General features: G+C 45.2%; 1 protein-coding gene across 4 annotated transcripts in view; it reads left to right on the forward strand.

Moving 5' to 3' along the window:
• The window catches only part of ANKRD12 (ankyrin repeat domain 12), a 151,157-nt gene that overhangs the window by 23,004 nt on the left and 109,685 nt on the right, over positions 1-18,468 (forward strand). For 2 of the 4 annotated variants that reach the window (XM_059724245.1, XM_014606653.3), the window contains exon 1: positions 3,030-3,124. The exons of the other annotated variants lie outside the window; for them this stretch is intronic. The gene's annotated coding sequence lies outside the window, so the exon portion shown is untranslated. Of the gene's footprint in view, positions 1-3,029; positions 3,125-18,468 lie in introns of those variants that run through there. 4 annotated transcript variants of the gene reach the window in all.

Here is an 18,468-nt window from a genome sequence, read left to right on the forward strand (position 1 = left end):
TTCCTGATCATGTATGTGCCTTCTCCCACACTGTCTTGCGCATAAAACAGATTCCGTGATTAAATGTGAACAGCCTTTACCTGACGTTCTTTAAAGTCTTTTTAAGACTTGCTTCTGCTATGATACCTGCAAAACCCAAGTTGCTGATTGTGGCTGGGGAGATAGCTAACTGACTGAACTTTCCTCTCTGTATTTCCTTCTTTTCTAGTCTCCAAAAAACAGTTGTGAAACTGTGTTAATGCTTCACCAGATTAATTAGTTTAAATGTTGCACAGTCATCCCTTTATTTTTGTTTGGTTCTTTAAAAGACCTTCAGATTAGAAACGATGTATTTGCTATCTTTGTAGGAGTACCCAGAACAATGGGCCTACAATTTTGATTAGGGTCTTTGAATGAGAATATCATGTAACTGCTAAAATGCTTCATGCCCAACATCAATTTTTTTTTAAAGTGGTGTTTGTACCAGTGGTGTCTGCTACTAAGATGCTTATCAAACTATCTAACGTGATAAAATCCACAAATCATACAGTGGACTTCTGTTTGCTTGCAACTTTGGAGGCTGAACTCAAACTCAGTTACTGTCTTGAGCAGGAGTGGACAAAATATTGCCTACAGGCCAGATCCAGCCAATAGCCCTGCCTGGCCCTGGCTTGGGGGGCAGACCAGGCCATGATGTGTGTGGCCAGTCCTGCTGCCTCTCAGCATGCAGGGGGTGGTGCAGTTGCTGGACTCAGCTTCCTGGCAAGCCCCACGGCAACGGCTCACTGTCTGGCTGCTGCTGCCTGTCTGCCCCACACCCAGCACTGGGCGGGCAGTTGGATCTCCATGAAGACTGGCCCAGAACCCCTGTGGCAGGGCGTGCTCAGCCGGGTGGATGGGATGGGACCACAGGCAGATGGAGACTGGGGCCAGGATTGTGCAGCGGTGACAGCATGGGGCTGGGGCCCAGGGCACAGCTGCAGTCTGCTTCCCGCATGTCCTGGCTGCAGAAACAGCATCTATTGCAGGGATGTGAGGGAAGTGGATCATGGCCCTGGCCCCAGGCTGTCACCACCCTGTGATCCTGGCCCTGCCGACCTGTCCCGCTACCAGATGCCATTCCCTACCCACCCATGGCCCCATCCTGTCCACCTGGCTGAGCATGCCTTGCCTGTCAGGATCCTGGGTTGGTCTCCATGGAGACCCCACCTGCCTGTTCTGTCTGGCACCCCCAGTGGTAGGTGCAAGGGGGATGAGCCCAGGGCTCTTCTCCCACTTCCCCCTGCAGCCTACAACAGCTCACCAAAATTCCTTAAGTGGCCTGCCAGCCCAAATAATTTTCCACCTCTGTCTTGAGGTTGAGACCTTTTTTTTGGGAAGTGAAGAGCCATCTACTCCCCTCTCTCCACCCCAAAGCTGTAGAGTGGTTTATAGATCTCTCTGCCACTGACCTTTAGTATCTTTGAATCCAAAGTTTTTATGAACCAAGACAAAATATATAAATTACATATCTAGTCTACAGAGGTTTGTTTGTGACTGGCTTGCTGTCAGATGTTGTTAGGACTTAATTCATTTGGCTTTTAGGGTCCAGCCATTTCATTCTTGATGTATCTTTACTTGAAGCAATTTGTTTTCTAGCAGGAGGGGAGGTTGTATTTGTATTGTTCACCAACTGTATAGCTAGAAGAGATAATAGACAAGCATTCAAGCACAAAGCACAGAAATATGTTTTCTCACAACATACCCCACATTATAATGCACACCTTGTTTTCACAGGAATGAAGAAAAAGATTGTTTTGAGAGTTATAGTTTCATAGACAAGGGACAGAGTCATATTATTCAGATGACTCGCCTTCCTTCTTTCTTGGGCTGTGAAAAAGGAGGGGAGAGATCAGGAGCAGCTAGCAGATGGCAAAGTTGCCCTTAGAAAGGGTAACTTTATTAGTGGAAAGTCAGGACCATTAGCAAGAAGAGATGGGTATTAACACCTGTGGAGTGGAGAACAAGGAACCATTAAGTCAATTGACTCCCTCCTGTCTGAGCAGTAATACCACAGCTGCTGTACTGGGGAGCTGAAAACAAAGCAGGGTGCTTCTATCCAAGGCGGAAAATTGGCTTCTGTGCTTAATAGAGGCACCCCAGTTTTGGGGGCCTGATATTTTTTTGGAGAAAGGTATGTGTTATATGTGAGAAAATACAGGAATCCAATTATAATGTGCAATAAAGATATCACCAAAACCCCCTTTTTCTGTGAAACACTGCAGTGGTTCCTGCCTTGCTGTTCACTTCTACTTCCAGCTTGGTTTCAAGAGCGTGAAAAATGACAGCTTGAAGAGAAATATAATTCTCCTACCCACTTGTTTTAAGTTTATGGGCTTGAAAGGTGGCTTCTGCCCATTTAAGTGTCAAGGGTAATCTTTCCCTTTACTTGTTTCAGAAAGGTATTGTATAAGACTTTCCATTCTCCAGCCAGAAGAAACCCCAAGTTCATGTGAAGAGGCAGAGGGAGCCATAGCATGGGAGTGGTACACAGCACTCTCCTGAATGAGAAATTGCATTAGTTAGCAGAAAACAGCATTCTAAAGTGACTACTGATTAATGACCTTGGAATTTGCTGTCCTGGGCAGAAATCTGCACATAGCCGTGAAAGCAGGAATTAGATATTCCTGTCTCACCTATGTCTTAGCTCAAAAGGTACATCTACAAAAAGCAACACAGTATGGGGTCTGTGTGGACTGCTTTGTTATTACCACTGCTGTCCTGCTTCTGCTATTAGAGCTGGCTTGGGTATCTGTCTACCTAGTGCTTCATCATGCTATGTAGCCATACCCTGAAGTGTCTTGATAAAGGAATCTGTTGCAGGGCACTAAGGTGTTCCTGCTCCTTTAAGGGCAGAAACTGTCCAGAGAGAGGGCCTTAGGAGCCAGGCAGAACCATCCCACAGGTGCAGGCTGCCATGGCAGCAGGCTAATGAGGGAATTAGCCTGCACCTGCACCCAGTCAGCTGACCTGAAGGCAGGGCCCTGGGCACATATAAGCCCCAGGGCTGGGACTGGAGGTAGGTAGTGCTTTGGCAGCAGCCAGGGGAGAAGGAGTTCATGCAGAAAAGCTCCACAGAGATGCTTGGTTGCCTGTCTGGCTCTTGGTAAGAGTAATGGGCTCTAGGAGCTCCTAAAGTACCTGGGGATAGGAGGCATACATTGTTTAGGGAGAAACTGTCCCTCTTAAAAGTGCAGAGAGTGGCTTCTAGTGTTATTGGTATTCTTATTGTTAGGTTATAGCTCAGGGGCTCATATTTAAGTTGTTTAATCTGGTGGACCGGGCTGAGACTACTCGGGGGGAGGAGGCTTCATTGGGGCACATTACTATGCTGAGCCCCAGCGCCAGAGAGGGTGCCATGACGGGGCGAGGAGACCCCAGTGCCAGAAAGTGCAGTTACTGAGGCTAAGGGTCCAGTGACAGCAAGAGGTCAAACTAGACTGAGGCTAAGGGTCCAGTGACAGCAAGAGGTCAAACTAGACTGAGGCCTCATCACAAGAGACATCTAAATATCATCTGTGAGACATGGGGTGGTTTTGGAGCCACACATCTAGTCCATAAGGTTAGGGGTGTCTTGCGAGGCACCTGCTTAAAATGGGACCCAGCAAGAGGTCTAAGAACCCTCGGGGCTAGTGGGGTCCATTAGGACTGTGACTGCATACCAATGTGTGGGCAGCCTCCCTATCTACTTTCTACTATCTTAACCAACAAAGCATGGCAGGTGAGACCAGAAGACACCTGCAGGGTGGAGCTGGCACAGTCACAGGGCCCTAGGGGCATTGCAGCCATCTCTAGGGACCCCAACCTGTGGCAGAATCGAATAACTTTAAAATCCATTTTGATAAAACATAAGTGCTTCTAAGGGAAACGGTGATAGTCTCAGAAAGTGTATGGCTAAATGGAAGGGTTGGAAAGATGGTTTGAACAAAGCAAAAATCCTTCAGAAATGGAAATTCAGCCCTAATGAAGTCAATAAAAGGAACAGGCAGCAGTATGCGTGTAGTTTAAAAAAAAAAAAAAAAAAAAAAATGAAATTAAGGGGATTATCATGGAAATCAAATAGCAAATAGGTTAAGATACATCTTAAACCTTACCCAGAAATCAACAGGCAGAATAAATCTTGGAGGACTGGTTGAATGTGTATGTGGCAAATTAACTTATTTTTTAAGAAGTGCCCAACATGGCAGGCCACTTTAAATATATTTGTAAAGTAGCATTGCTCCAAGAAGAGTGGCAAAGATGTATGTTTAGAGTGGTCTGCAGCAGGAAAGAAAAAGTTGTGATTTCCTTCCCACTTGTACATGATGAAATACAAGTCTGATTGTTGAATGTTCAGCCAACAGTAACAGAGTCTAACCAAAATTCCAGCTATCAAATATGAAAGGCAGTTAATGAACAGGCTCATTCATTTTGTGAATATGGATATAACTTCAGACTGTAAGATTTTACAACAGGGTTCTGCTATTTCCCCTCATTGCAGAGCACTGCCAATAAATTTGCATTGAATCATCTGTAGGCTGTGTGTAGACGAAATGAGAGGTGCGTGTGCATGATACTTTAAAGCAGGATAAATGCTTTTGCACTGCTTAATGGTGTTGGTGTTTGCACGCCTCAGTGGCATATTGTGCATTAATTCCAGCCGCTGTAGGCAATTTAGCAGCATAATGCGCCTTAAATGACTTGGGGCTCAGGCTCCTTTGAGGAGTTAGTTTGCTGCCTCTACAGCACCGGGCTCCGTGCAGCTCCACGGCTCTGCAGGAAGCCCTGCAGGCAGCCTGGCAGCAACCTGGAAACTCAGGCTCTGCCCAAGAAAAGTGGCAAGCCTGATTTTCCCCTCCCCTCCTCATTTAATCTACATGGGGGGGGTTAATCAGCCCTAAATTGAAGCTGTGTTTTTTTTTTTCAAACCCACCAATTTAAGGCCCCTGTTTTGTCTACGTATACCCGTAGATGTTACTGTACTGAGGAATAGGACTTTGATGGACTTAACAATCTTCCTTTTTTACAGTAGTAAGGTCCATAAATCCTGTGTAAAATAGAAGCTATCTCTGTTTAGTCTTTAAGTGAGAACTTTACTCATGCTCTGCAGTAGGCACACTCATTTAATTAATGTTCTTCATAAGAATTCAGATTAAACATAGAGATTTTTTTCATCATTAACTTGAAAGTAGTTTTAACTGGCTGGCTCTTTAGAAGAAAGGGCTTATCGATTATCTAGAGATCAATAGGTCTGAGTACTACCATCAAAGCTGTAAGTATGCTTAAGAATATTGGGAGATCTGTGGACCTTTGCTTAAAAAGAAAACTTTCAGTAAATGCATGCATATTGTGAGGCATGTTCAGGGACATAGTTCTTGTGGGCCAACTTTATTAAGTCAAAGTCATATACAGATGATTATTGCACCCCGGAAGAAAGGCTAAGTTTGTTCTTTGAGCAGCTGAGAGGAATTCGAACTTCCCCCTTCAGTTTTGCTCTTACAACAGAAATCCTTAGGCTGATAAGTTTTATTTGTTCCTCATTTTAGCAGCAAATAGTGGCTATGTGGGTGGCCAGGTGGGTTGGTTCAAACATATTGGAGAATCTTCCTCACTGTTTTAGGTTAAAATTTGTAAAAGAGATTAACCCTTTGCTTTAGAAATGAGAATCCATCTGACTGATGGTTCCAGTATATTATGTTGTTAGAAGATATATCTTCTGTCTATCTTCTGACTCCAGGCCAAGTCCATTACATTCCTAGACATGTCTCACAATGTGCATATGTTTATCTCAATTTCCCTTTTTCTGGTTCGCATGTCCTGTATCCTGGTGTTGCAAGAGCAGATACTTAGGTTAAAAACAGTTCATCATTTCCTGCTTAAGGGCTCATTCCAACCTGCCAGTGATTATTATCACCTCCCATAAAATGTTGCTCTGGTGCATCTTCTCTTATTCCAAAAAGGATTAAAAGATTCCTTTTGGTTTTTTTTATGGAGATTTATTAATTGGTTAAACTAGTAGAACTTAATCTTTTGGTGCCTCAGGCCAGGTGAGTAGTATGGGGCCAGTCAGCAGGCTGAATTTGTCTCCATGTACTAGGATCAGCCCTATGCTAACTTCCATACCTGATTCAGCATGCAGGGTCATGTTATCTAGCTTGTGGGACTCCCCATAGGTCTAGACATTTGGCAGCAGTCTAGTGGCAATTAGGTCTGGCTTTGAACTGGATCTGAGATTCACTGTAGTCTAGACCAGTGGTGTGCAGCCTTTTGGTGTTGCAGGTAGTATGAGTGGCACAGGGTCAGTCTGCAGGCCAGAATGGAGCCATCACTCCAAGACTGGCTCCTGCCCTGCACTGCCTCTCTTCAGCTCATGTTGCTGGATAGGGGTCCCATGCTGCTTTCACTCAGCCATGTATTGCTTTGTACAGCCTCCAGCTGACCCATGTGCTGCATGAGGCCCACTTCTCTGTGCTCATTTAGCATACTATCCAGCACATGTGGCTCCACACAGGGCCAGAAATTTGGCAGCAGGGGAGCAGCAATTGATGTCACTACTTCCCTACTGCCAGATTTCTGGACCCATGGGGATCCTTGCAGGCATGGCTTGATAAGTCGGATCTGGCCCATGGTCTAGGGGTTTGAGTACCCCTGGTCTAGACCAAATATAGTTGACGGTGCCTTTTTCACTTTGGAGTTTTAAGTACTTTGGTCAAAGTCATTCAAAAAGCCTGTGGTAAACCAAGGAACAGAACCTATTGCATTATTTTAGTCCTGTATTTTAGCCATGAAGAGTAGTTTGGTTGTATTTAGGATCACCCAGTTTTGGAAAAAGAATGTTTGGTTGTATTTTATTGCTGCTCTGTCAATTTTAATAACATCATCTGTTTCTCAAATGACACACTTGGTATAGAAATTGCTATAATGACTCACTGATGTCGGATTAGGTCTGTTTGGGGCTGGGGGGAGGGGAGGGGCATGCGTTTCATCTCAGTTCTTCTTGTCTTTGTATATAAATGATAGCTGTAGACATATTAATAGTAAAATAACATCTCTCAGATTTACCAAATTTTGTCTGTGCAATTCAGGAAAGGGAACATGAGAACATTCCATTTTGCAAGAGCCATATTAAATTGGTTTTGCAAACTGCTTGTTGACATCAAATCATTTTGCTCATGGAGTTTTTTGGTAGTCAGTAAGATAACTTAGGCCAAAAAAAGTGTGCAGTAAATAATGCTGTGTTCTGCATCATTTAACATCATTAGTCCTCAGCCATGTAATGAAAATAGGTGTGTAAATATTGTTTAAAACATTTAGTTTAACCTCCTCTAATGATATTGGTTAAACGATTAACTGATAACATAGCAGCTCTGGACACAGCTGCTGCTGGGAGCCACTCCTTGCCTCTGAGGCTCTTTGACTAGGGGGAATGTGGGGGAGGAGGCAAACTACACCACACGGCATAGCCCAGGTGAAGCCCTGCACTGGGAGGGAAGCAGCTAATTGCTTAATTAGTCATTAAGCCACTTGCTGTTTTCCTCTTAAGCTATGGGTACTGATCTTCCCTGCTTCTCCTTCCTTCCTGCTTGCCTGCCCTGCTGCCTTCTGATTCCTGCTCAGGCACTGTGTGGCTTCCCTTTCCCCTTTTCCTGCCAGACTATGCCCACCCAGAGCTAAAGAATAACCAATTAAGCTAACTCGTTATCACTGCACTTATCGGTTAAATGATTAATTGTTTAACCTTTTACATCCTTAATTGAAAATGATAATGACTGTTTAGTCTTAATTAAAAAAACATGTATAAAGAAGTTAATCATTGTTCTTTTTCCTTTCTGCCTTTTTCTCCATCCAAAATATGCTCTGATTGAGTGATATTTTTAACAGAATACAAATGTGAAGTCTCTGCTAGGGCATCAGGAATAGTTCTTGATCAGTGATGGCCAACCTTTTTGGCAGCCATGCCACAAATTAAACCTATCTCCCTTGATAAAATTTGAGCCCTGGGGTGCCAGGGTGGAGGTTGGGGAAGCTTGATCCTCCAGCTGCAGTCTCCCAGAACATTGCAGGGGCAGGATGCTGCTGCAAGAGGAGGTGTCGCCACCAAGAGCCAGGTTAAGCCTACATTGGCATTGCAGCCACTTCAGTTTTATATGTGAGAATCCAAAGCCCTGAATTTGGCAGTGGCTGCAAGGGGCAAAGGTTAACCTTGCTCTTGGCAGTGACACTCGACAGCTTTTGCTGTAGTATTCTCCCTCAGTTCTTCTCTGCAAAGCACTTTGCTTGCTTCCTGCCTCCATTCTGGTGCCTTTCACTACTGAGTGCCCTGGCCTTGTGTGCCACACGCAAGCTGCCCATGCCACTTGTAGCATATGTGCTGCAACTGACCACCCTGTTTTAAATTATCTTCCATAGAATAAAATTTTTATTGGAAACTTGGTTAATGATGCAGCTGCTTGTGTAATCTTTTCCTGTAGCCAGAAGTTCCAGTATCGGTCAATGCACGCTCAGTGCTCTTGGTACAGGGATTGCATTTATTAAGCAGTCGGGAGAATAGATTTTCAATTTTAATGCCCCCCTGAAACTTCCCATTTTAGTGATTATATTTTTCTTCCTTGTTCATTGTATCTCAGTTTAATGGTACTATAAAAATGAAAGAAAAGGGCAGAAAAAATTGAGATTTAGAGAATAACTTTTCTTTCTGGTAACTTTGGTTTTACTTGACAGGAAACAATTAGTCTAAATAAAAGCATACAGATCCTTAAATTCATGGCTATATTTTCCTCCTTCAAAAAAGGAAAAAAAAATTGCAAAGCCTGTGGCTTCCATGTAGAACAGCAAGGGCCTGTGTTGTCTTCAGAGATTTTTTTTTTTCTTGTGAATCGTGTTGGTGTTTGCACAGCCAGGAGCGCTGATATTACGTGGCAGTCTGGTTGAGAATCATTTGTCTAGTTTTTGTTGTTGTGATGTGGGAGGTCTTATGGCTAGTGACACCTGTCAGTTAGGTAGCCCCTCCCCTCATCCTGCCTGCCACGACTTTGCTGGTATATTATTGTGAGAGGGTTCCAGTGGAGTTCTTATCAGAGGGGTTCCCCAACACGGGTGTACTCACAGCTGTTGCCTACGGTGTTCCGCGGGGCTCCGCCACCCCTACACCCTGTCCATCCGCCAACCGATCACGTGCTGGTGGGATGGTGCCCTTCGGTCCTCTGTGGGCTTTCACCAACGCAGGGACTCGGACTCAGCTGTACAGCTCTGCCAGCCCGTCATCCTGTCTCTCTGGCTCTTCTGATATCTATTTGTGTCCTTCCTTCCTAACTTCCCTAGAAATAATATTCCCCTTGGGTAAGGAGGCTCCCAGAGGTGCCTTCCCTTACCCAGTGGATTCCAGGGAATTCTGCACCTGTCCCCGGCTCTATTTCTCTTAGGGGCAGTGCTGGCAAATGCAGGGTGCCTCGTCGTTCCCCTTGCTTCCCTCCTCTCAAGGGGAGTACTGGCCTCTCCCTGCTCGCTATCTGTTGCAAGGTAGGAAGTTTCCCCTTGCTTTCCTCTGCTAGAGGTTTAGAGGCTTCTCCTGCCTCTTGTGCTGGTGCGGCACAGCGTAGCTGGTGCGTTTCCCCAGCAGGAGCCTCAGCACGCTAGACATGCTGCCTGCTCGCTTGCTCTTTCTCTTTCTCTGGCTTCCCCTCCCCGCGGGTGCTGTTGGGGATTTTAAACTTTCCTGCAGCAGCCATACCGGCTGCTGCACTTAGCCCGGCTCTCTCCCTTAGTGGGAACAGCTGCTTAAATAGCCGGCGTAATGCCGGCTCGTGTGGCTGTAGTTGCGGCTGCAGCTACTGCCGCGGTCGCGGCTCCAGCACCGCCGGGTCTCCCAGAGGTAAGTTACCCCCTCTGGGGTTCTGTTCCGGGGTTCTGTCTGCCCCACAGCCTTTCCTCGCCTCTCCTTGTGCCTGTGACAGCAGCGCGCCGCTGTCACAGTTGTAATATTCAATTTTTTAAAGATTTATGTGTTGTTGTATAATCTTGCCAGACATGATTTGGGACACTTGTAGCTAATGTGGATAAAGCCCACTTTAAAGCAGCGTGTCTGGCTTCTCAGAGATGCTCTATACTAGCAACAGCACTTATTGTCTAGTATGTCTGTAAGGCCCTTTCTACACATTAGAGGTTTTGCACAGTTAACGGGTTTAATTGCACAATTACCATAAGACCAGCTACATGTGCAGAGTACCACATGATAAAATGCTCCAACCAGCTATAAAGTTAGTTCTCAAAAATGTTTACTAACTTTTTATAGCTGGTTGCTATCAAGCTTTAATTTGCACATGTAGTAGTCTCTCCCCTGCAGCTGGGGATCCCCAGCTGCAGCTTTTATCATGCCCAGCATGAAACCTGTGAGTCCTGGGAATCATGGCTGTAGCGATTTTCCCCAGTCCTGGGGGTACTTGATAAGGCTGTGCGAAGCTTTGGTTGCTGATTCAATTTGGAGGAGATTTGGCCCAATTCGGCAGCCGAATCTCTGAATCCGAATCAAATCGGGAGACGAATTAAAAAGGTCCAAATTGATTCGAAGCCTGCAAACTGATTCAGATTCGGGCAGTCCCTGCTCACTGCTGCAGGGAGATGGACCTGGACTCTGTAGAGGGCGGGGAGGGGGGTTGGTGGAGAGGGGAAAGGACCATGGGGGGACCCCTGCCAGGCCCCATCGCCTGCCTGCTCCCTGAGTGCCCCCCAGCCCCCACCTGCTGTCCCAGCCCCGTCAATGGCTGCCCTGCCAGGCCCCAGTGTCCCGGCATTTAAAAAATAAAATAAAAAGCCCCGCACTCATTGGATGCTGCAGTAGCCATTGGGGCCTCTGGGGGCTTGTAGCAGATTCTGCGCCCCCCCTGGCAGGAGCCAGTGAGTGCAGGGCTTTTTTAAATGCCGGGTTGCTGGGTCCAGGTAGGGCAGCCATTGACGGGGCTGGGAGAATGGGCGGGGGATGGGGGCCTGTTCAGTTTGGAGGTTCGTCCAATTTGGTGGTGGGCGAATCTGAATCGGATTCAGCCGAATCAATTCAGGACAGTGATTTGAATCGCTGTCCCCCAAATTGTCTGAATCTAAATCCAAAGTGAGTACTAGCTGCTTCACACAGACCTAGTGCTTGAGGTGCCCTTGTGGCTGGGAATCCCTCAACTGAAGGGGCTTCTAGACGTGGGAGCTTGCTTCTTGCCAGTTAAGGGGGAGCCCAGGATTGCATTCCCCCTGTACCAGCAATAAGACTCAATGGATTCTAATGCGTGATCCATATAACTGCTCCTCTTGTCATGCATGTGTGGCATGGCAGGAGGCACGATTGTGTGTATTGCACACTAGATCCCATTGTGCTTTAATCTGCCTATGTAGAGGGGGCCTAAAAGGCCATTTCTCATCTCTAATCTATTTTACTGACATGCTTGGATTCAGATACAGAGTGGTAGTGGTGACACGTAGAGGGTGCGCAGGGGTGCACGTGCGCTCCTGAGAGCACTGGTGTGCCCCCTGTCAGGCTGTGCTCCCCATTTGGGGAATGGGAAGGGGGGCAGGCAGGAGTGTGGGTGCCCCCCTGCAAGCACCAGCTGGGAAGCGGGGCTGCCAGCAAAAGTGGAAATGTCTGCAGGACTTCCACTGGGGGACCCCACCCCAGTCACTGACTGCCCCTCCTGACTTGAGAGGCACCAGTTGCCCATGCAGAGCAGCGAGATGTAAGTTGAGGAGCTATTAGGAAATCCTACATTCATCTATTTCAGAACAAACAAGGGCTAACTAGGCTGTCATTAATGATAAAATTGTGTAAAAAGTATACATAGAAGGGATCTTGGGTCATCTAGCCTATCCCCTGGTCCTAAGACAACAGTCCTGAGAGGTGTTTGTCTACCCTTTGTAGGCTGCTTTGTAGGAGTATACCTGCAACGCTTGCAAGTTCCTGGATGTGTGGCTGGACACCTCTGCTCCCAGCCACTTTTACTCTAGCTGTCCCAGGTCCTTCTCTGGGTCCATGGTACTGGAGCCCAAGCTGCCCCTGCAGCATAGTGGCAAGGCTGCTCAGTCATCGTGTGTTCTGTCCTAGGTTGTTCTTAACTCGCTTTGAATTCAGTCCCCAGCTGGTGCCAGAAGCCCTGCCTGGGCTGGCTGCTACTAAGGCTTGGTCATGCACCAAGAGAAATGTAAACAGAAAGAAGATTACCTGTTGTTAGTAGCTCAGTCTTTGTGCTGCAGCAGCTCCTCTGACTCCCCACTACTTTAGCGGTTTGCCTGGGGTCTCCTCATGGCCCCTCCAGAAACTGCCACAGCAATTCCTCCTCTCACTCCACCTTTTTCCCTGCTGCTTTTCTTCCCTTCCTATTCTTCCCTTTTCCCCGGTGTCTCCAGGATGTTTAACTCAACTTCTTGTGTATGACTAAAGAAAGTGGACTCCTCCAACCATTTAAGAGTAGATCCATCAGTATTGCTGCAGTCTTTCAAATTGTATGGTCCACTAGAGGGAGCAAACAGAGGGCAGTCAGTTAGTATATGCTGGTCTGTCTGATCTCCTTTGCTACAGGGGCATGATGGTGAGTTTGGAAGGCCTATTTTATGTTTGATTTTGTTGAAGGCACTGTAGCCTGATCACAGTCAATTCAGGATTACCCATGCCTTATGTGGGAGTTTGACCAGGAGGGTGTGAGGATGGTAGTTGTGTAGTTGTTATTCCTTCGCTCTTTCCACTTTTTCTGGGGCCATGACAACAGTATGGTGTCTCCTGCTTCTTCTGTGATGTTTCTAGCAGATAGATACTGGTAAGGGTTTTCTGCTGCTTATATGTTTCTGTGTTCGGTATTTTTCAGTCATGTCATGTAGTGGATGGTCTTCCTGTTGGGCTTTGATTGTCAGGTCAAGCGGTATTTCAGACCTCTTGATATTATGAGGGGGGATTTCTGCCAAGATGAACATGTTTTCCTGTTCCTTGTATACCAGGCAGCCACTTACTGTTTGTAGTGCAGAATTCAGGGTACTGTTCAGTTTGCAGCTGTAGGCACCATTTGCCCACACAAGGAGGCAATGTTCTGCTGGTGCATAAACCATGTTTAGTGTAGTTGTTCTCAAGGTAGAGAAGCCAGCTCCCCATGTTGTACCAGCTAGTTTCTTAATGGCTGCTGCCCTTGAAGTTACTTTGTGCCTCAGCTTCTCCAGGTGGTGGTGGAAGTTTAGGCTTCTGTTTCGAGTGATACCCAGGTCACTCGAAGGGTAACTCTTCTAAGTTGTCTTCTGGAAGGGTAACTCTTCTCCACACCCCCCCCCCCCCCCCCCCAACAACTCTTGGCATTCATGGTATGATTGTTAAGGTGAAAAAGCATTGAGGTGTGTGGTCTTCTGTATATTCAGCTTCAGTCACTACTGTTTTAGGTAGGAAGCTATAAGTTCCATGCCACAGTTCAGTTTGGCCTCCATTGATAATAGGTTGCTGCTGCCAGCAGCAAGTGCCAGGTTGTCTGCTTACTTGTATTTGATTGATGTGGTGCTTAGGTAGACTGTCATGTAGATGTTAAATAGGGTGGGAGCTAGGACGGAGCCTTGTGGTACTCCATTCCTGAGTCTCTTGTGATGACTTGTCTTTCCGCATGATGTATTCAGAGTAGAGGATTGATTTGAGATCATCTCCATGATGAAGTTAACCAGACTTCTGTCTGGTAGTGTGGTAAGTAGCTTTTACTGAAGGCTTGGGTGCCAGACTGTGTCAGAGGCTGCTGTTAGGTCAACTAGAACCACTCCAACCTATGCTTGATTCTTGAAGGCTCTCTTAATATCAGTTGTAAGAGCTGCCACATGGTCAAGGGTTGATTGGATTCTTCTGAAGTCTGCTTGTTCATATGGCAGCTGTTGGTCAACAACTCAACTGGCTGTAATTGCCTGTAGCAGAGCTGGAGTCCAGCCAGCCATGTGCTGTTGCCTGGCAAGCCTGTTCCCTGCCTGTCTGGTAAGATATGTGCTTTGGGGAAACTGGCTCAGGGTTAGGGAAAACATAAAAAACAGGAGAGCAACCAGGAGCTTGTGGGGGAGAGGGAAAGTCGCAGGGAAGGGGAGAGGGAGGGAGTTGGGGACATGCAAGTAGTCTGTGCCTTCTGGCCCTAATTTTAGTAATGGGGTTGGGGGCCCCTTATACCCTCTTAAAAACTTTAAGCAATGCAGAATCTCTTGGATAACCTACTCAAGTGATTAACTATATTGTTGGAAAGTTTTTGTAATGGCTAACCTAAATTTCTCTTTGTGTCATTTAAGTGTATTGCCCCATCCACAGTAGACATGGAGAAACAGTTTCTAACCTTTCTTTTTTTAGGAATCTTTTATACACTTGCAAACTGTAATCCTCTCTCCTCAGCCTCCCCTTCTCTGGACTAAGCGATGTCAATTCTTTCAGTCTTTTCTTAAAAGTCATGTAGATCTGTCCACTTTGGTAGTGTTCTCTCCAGCTGGTCTGTATTTTTGCTGAAGTATAGTACTGAAAACTGAGTAGTATTCAATTGAAGCCTTTGTAGTGCTGTATAGAATGGAAGGATTTCTTCACGTCTTGCACGTACTCCTGCTTATACCGTCCAGTATTGGTGGTTATATTTTAGATCACTTCTCCAGTTTGTCATAATTTTGAGTTCTAATCCTTTCCATCAAAGTACTTTCAACCCTTCCTAACTTGGTATTATTTGCACATGTAAGTTCATTCTCTACCCTTTTATCCAAGTCATTCATAAAAATGTTGAATAACGCTGTACCCAAGACAAACCCCCTTGAAGCCTCTTCTTAATATATCCTACATCCTTTCAGTTTGAGAGCAAGTCATTGATAGCTAATTTTGACTTTGGGTACTCAGCTAGTTGGAAACCATCTTACAGTAGTTCCCTCTAGGCTTTGGGTCCATAGGCTGTCTAAGGGTCCGTGAAAGATGGCTGTGATCAATCAAAAGCATTTGAATACTCAAGCTTACAATTCATAGGGGTCTGCACCTCCATTTGTAATTTCCAAAGAGATCTGCACCTCCGTTTCAGATTTTGTGAGGGTCCGCAAATGAAAAGCTTTTTTGAAAACCAGTTCTCTAGGCTATATTTCCATAGCTTGTCTAAGGATGTTATATGGGATATATAGTACAGCTATATTAAATTTACTGTTTCTCCCTTATTCGCAAGACTTTTTTTTAACCTGTTAGAGAAAGACGTTGGATTCATTTGACATGGCTTACTTGGCAAATTCATGTTAGCTGTTACTTTTAACCTTATTATCAGGGTGCTTAATGATGGTTTATTTTGCTCTAGTATCTTTCTGCAAATGGAAGTTAGACTGATTCACCTATAATTATGTGAGTCCTTCTTTTTCTTCTCTTTCAAGATGGGCATTATGTATACCTTTTCCAATCTTTAGAGCCTTGCCTGTTCCCCACAAGATCTCCAAGATGATCATTAAAGGCCCTGAGATGGTTTCAGTCAGTTCCCTAAGTACACTAAAGTAAAGTTTATCAGGCTCAGTTGATTTGAAAGCATCTAACTTTTTTAAGTAGTCTCTAACTTGTTCCTTCCCTATTCTAGCCTGAATCATTGCTTCTTTATAAATTATCATTGATGCTGTTAGCCATCAGGTCTCATCTGTTAACCATTTTAGTGAACATTAAATCAAAGCATCATCTATTATTAAATTATTCTTCCTATGGTTTAGTAGGCCACCTTTATTTTTTTTTTTTTTTTTTTTTTGGACTTCCTCTTATTATTGACATACTTAAAAATGTTTCCTTAGTTTCTTTTATGTCCCTTCCTAGTTGTGTCTCCATTTTGTGCCTTACCTTTCTGATTTTTAGCCCTTCATTCTCTTGCTATACTTCTATGCAGATTCTTACTAATTTGACCTAGTTTCCACTTTTAGTATTTTTATTGAATTTCAGATCATTGTATAGTTCCCTGACTTAGTCAGAAGATCTCTTATTACATCTCTCCTCACATATCAATTCTGAGTTCATTGAAGTCCACTGCCTTCATTTTGGTGTTCTCTCTCCTTCCCCTTTTAGAAATCATAAATTATGTTGTTTCATGGTCACTTTTCTTTAAGAGATTTATTTTTGGCTAGACCTCTCAAAAATGAAAACATTCAGTTCCCAGATGTTCATACTTTGTTGCTACTGACATTCTTGATATCAAGAAATTATGATTTGAAAGAAGAATAACTTATGCTTTCCTCGAGCCTTTTTTCAAAGGTAGGCTATTTCATGGAGGGCCCACTTCTGGGGTCTTTTTTCTTGTGCTTTGAAAGGAAAGAGAGGAGGAGTCATGGCAACCTTCTGGTGATGTTGAGGAGACTCAGCACTAGATCCTGAAAATACAGAGAGGAACTGTTGTCCAGGGAATGCTCTAAGGAGTATGAGTTCAATACTGAGAGAGTTCAGTTTTTCAAGGTTAAATCATTAAAGCCTTTATGGGTACATACTGCCTGTGGAGTTGGTGGTGCTGTATTTCATGCCATGAAGTGAAAACTATTATCTGGAAGATGTTTTCCTTCATGCTTATTGTTTGAAGTCTAAGTCTGCTATGCTGGGGTAAAGTGGGATTGAAATAAGAAATCTGAAAAGTAGTAGGTGAGAAAAATGGACTAGGATGTGGAACTAGGTTGGGGGGAAATGGCCTGTGCCTGCAAGAATACATTACTTTCTTGAATCTGGAATCAAAATGCTTTTAATTAAGTAATATTCATGTCTGCTGTCAGGACATATCTGTAAAATGAACTAGAAAAGCATCATGACCTCCTAGTGCTGATGTTGCCCTTGCCTTGTTAGAGCAGATCCTGCAGGAGGGTGGTCCCCCATCTTGGTGGAGTTGCTGGTGGGGCCTGTACCTCATCAGGCCCTGCAGCACTCCTTGCTGCATCGCCTTAGTGGGCTGGAGAACAAGAACATGGTCCACTTCTCAGCCCACCATCGCCAGCTCTACACGCTTGTCCACCAAATGCTCCGCCACGCTGCCCTCGTGTCCCTCCCAGACACTAAATAGTGGGACATCCTAGGCAAGGGTGAAGCTGGTGGACCCCGGTGGCCTAGCCTGTACTCAACCTTGATCCCACATGCCACCAGGGACCTAGGCTAGTGGCTCCTTCACAGAGCCATTGCTATGGGCATGTATTTGGCACAGTTTATGCTGGCCCGACATGTTCCTTGAGTGCATCAGGTTGCAGGCCCCGCACTTCCTGCTCCTTCCCCTGCACTTTTCCCCACGCTTGTTTGTTTTTTCACAACCCATTCTTTGCCCCACCAAAGCCTGGGACCTCCTGGTCAACCTTCTCCTAGCTTGGCCAAGCTGGCCATCTGTCACTATGAGGGAGGCTTTGCCCAGGAGGGCTCCTGTGAACTGTGGGGCTGTATTCCTGGGTTTTCTCCTGTCCCATCTCTGAGTGGAGCACCACTGGGGAGTAGCCACCAACTCTCTGGCTGCCTCTGAGAGTCAGTGGGTGCTGTCTGGGGTGCTCTGCTTGGTGTCTCCCAAGGGTGCACTTGTTATTAATCTTTGACCCACCTACACATTCTCTTTTTGTCGTTTTTTGTCCCCCGCAGTCAGTTGTGGTCCTTCTTTCTCTTGCCACCCCTAAGAGGCGGCTTTTGGTAACATAGCGGGCTTTTAGGCCCACATAAAGAATGGTCACAAATAAGTGTAGTGCTGATGTCATCAACATTACAAACTCAGGGTCATCAGCAGGGTGGGAATAGTACTGTTGCATAGACTACAGATGGTTGAACTAGTGGCAGTTGATAACAACAGTAGGTTTCCTCATCTCTTTGGACCAGCTACAGAGATTGCAGGAAGTTTACTTCTTTAACCACTTTTTCCAGGCTTGACCTTTTTTGTATTGTTGAAATCATCAACAACTCTCCATGGTGCCTAGGCCCAGCAGGGCGGGTGATAATTGCAGATCAGTTCAGGGGCAATTGTAGTATCCCAGACTGAATATTTTGGCAGTATAGGTGTTAAAATTTGGGGAAGAAAAATGTTTGCATATGCTCAGTGAAAACTATGAGGCTTATAGGCTGGCCAGATTTGTGTTGATTTTTCATAAGCATGGCAAGTGATACATGGTGACACAAAGATCATTCATCCCCTGTCAAATTTCAAGTCTCTGCTTCAAAACATGGGAGCGTTTAAGGTTTTCAAAGAAAAAATCAGTGGAATTAATGTGGACAAATACTGTATATTTTTCCCTACCCTCATATTCTTTGATATGATTTGATTATTGTCTTGGCTGATATTTTCTAACTAATTTCCATGAGACAGACACCTGGCATGAAAACTGTTAATCAAATGGTTACTGTGTTTACTCAAAGATATCCGCCCCCCCCCCCCCCCCCAGCAAATTAGATTCTATATATGGGAAATGTATAAATTAGTTATAATTTTCCAGGTATAGAATCTAATTATTGGAAATTGGCCTTGAATTTGTCCCCTTCCCACTGCTACA

Source organism: Alligator mississippiensis, chromosome 3 (assembly GCF_030867095.1).
Source record: "Alligator mississippiensis isolate rAllMis1 chromosome 3, rAllMis1, whole genome shotgun sequence".
NCBI lineage: Eukaryota > Metazoa > Chordata > Crocodylia > Alligatoridae > Alligator > Alligator mississippiensis.